Consider the following 2,205-nt stretch of genomic DNA (forward strand, 5'->3'; position numbering starts at 1 on the left):
GGGACACTGAGGGGGGAGAGGGGGACACTGAGGGGAGAGAGGGGACACTGAGGGGGAGAGCGGACACTGAGGGGGAGAGCGGACCCTGAGGGGAGAGCGGACCTGAGGGGGGAGAGGGGGACACTGAGGGGGAGAGCGGACACTGAGGGGGGAGAGGGGGACACTGAGGGGGGAGAGGGGGACACTGAGGGGGAGAGCGGACACTGAGGGGGAGAGCGGACACTGGGGGAGAGCGGACACTGAGGGGAGAGAGCGGACACTGAGGGGGAGAGCGGACACTGAGGGGGAGAGGGGGACACTGAGGGAGGAGAGGGGGACACTGAGGGGGGAGAGGGGGACACTGAGGGGGGAGAGGGGGACACTGAGGGGGGAGAGGGGGACACTGAGGGGGAGAGGGGGACACTGAGGGGGAGAGCGGACACTGAGGGGGGAGAGCGGACACTGAGGGGGAGAGCGGACACTGAGGGGAGAGCGGACACTGAGGGGGAGAGCGGACCCTGAGGGGGGAGAGGGGGACACTGAGGGGGAGAGCGGACACTGAGGGGGGAGAGCGGGACACTGAGGGGGGAGAGCGGACACTTAGGGGGAGAGGGGGACACTGAGGGGGGAGAGCGGACACTGAGGGGGAGAGCGGACACTGAGGGGGAGAGCGGACACTGAGGGGGAGAGGGGGACACTGAGGGGGAGAGGGGGACACTGAGGGGGGAGAGGGGGACACTGAGGGGGGAGAGCGGGACACTGAGGGGGGAGAGGGGGACACTGAGGGGGGAGAGGGGGACACTGAGGGGGGAGAGCGGACACTGAGGGGGAGAGCGGACACAGGGGGAGAGCGGACACTGAGGGGGGAGAGCGGACACTGAGGGGGAGAGCGGACACTGAGGGGAGAGCGGACACTGAGGGGGAGAGCGGACACTGAGGGGGGAGAGGGGGACACTGAGGGGGAGAGCGGGACACTGAGGGGGGAGAGCGGGACACTGAGGGGGGAGAGCGGACACTGAGGGGGAGAGGGGCACACTGAGGGGGGAGAGCGGACACTGAGGGGGAGAGCGGACACTGAGGGGGAGAGCGGACACTGAGGGGAGAGCGGACAATGAGGGGGAGAGGGGGACACTGAGGGGGGAGAGGGGGACACTGAGGGGGGAGAGGGGGACACTGAGGGGGGAGAGGGGGACACTGAGGGGGGAGAGGGGGACACTGAGGGGGGAGAGCGGACACTGAGGGGGAGAGCGGACACTGAGGGGGAGAGCGGACACTGAGGGGAGAGCGGACACTGAGGGGGAGAGGGGGACACTGAGGGGGGAGAGCGGACACTGAGGGGGGAGAGCGGACACTGAGGGGGAGAGCGGACACTGAGGGGGGAGAGGGGACACTGAGGGGGGAGAGGGGGACACTGAGGGGGGAGAGGGGGACACTGAGGGGGGAGAGGGGGACACTGAGGGGGAGAGCGGACACTGAGGGGGAGAGCGGACACTGAGGGGGAGAGCGGACACTGAGGGGGGAGAGCGGACACTGAGGGGGGAGAGGGGGACACTGAGGGGGGAGAGGGGGACACTGAGGGGGGAGAGGGGGACACTGAGGGGGGAGAGGGGGACACTGAGGGGGGAGAGCGGACACTGAGGGGGAGAGCGGACAATGAGGGGAGAGGGGGACACTGAGGGGGAGAGGGGGACACTGAGGGGGGAGAGGGGGACACTGAGGGGGGAGAGGGGGACACTGAGGGGGGAGAGCGGACACTGAGGGGGGAGAGGGGGACACTGAGGGGGGAGAGCGGACACTGAGGGGGAGAGGGGGACACTGAGGGGGGAGAGCGGACACTGAGGGGGAGAGCGGACACAGGGGGAGAGCGGACACTGAGGGGGGAGAGCGGACACTGAGGGGGAGAGCGGACACTGAGGGGAGAGCGGACACTGAGGGGGAGAGCGGACACTGAGGGGGGAGAGGGGGACACTGAGGGGGGAGAGCGGGACACTGAGGGGGGAGAGCGGGACACTGAGGGGGGAGAGCGGACACTGAGGGGGAGAGGGGGACACTGAGGGGGGAGAGCGGACACTGAGGGGGAGAGCGGACACTGAGGGGGAGAGGGGGACACTGAGGGGGGAGAGGGGGACACTGAGGGGGGAGAGGGGGACACTGAGGGGGGAGAGGGGGACACTGAGGGGGGAGAGCGGACACTGAGGGGGAGAGCGGACACTGAGGGGGAGAGCG

Source organism: Ranitomeya variabilis, chromosome 5 (genome assembly GCF_051348905.1).
Source record: "Ranitomeya variabilis isolate aRanVar5 chromosome 5, aRanVar5.hap1, whole genome shotgun sequence".
Classification (NCBI taxonomy): domain Eukaryota; kingdom Metazoa; phylum Chordata; class Amphibia; order Anura; family Dendrobatidae; genus Ranitomeya; species Ranitomeya variabilis.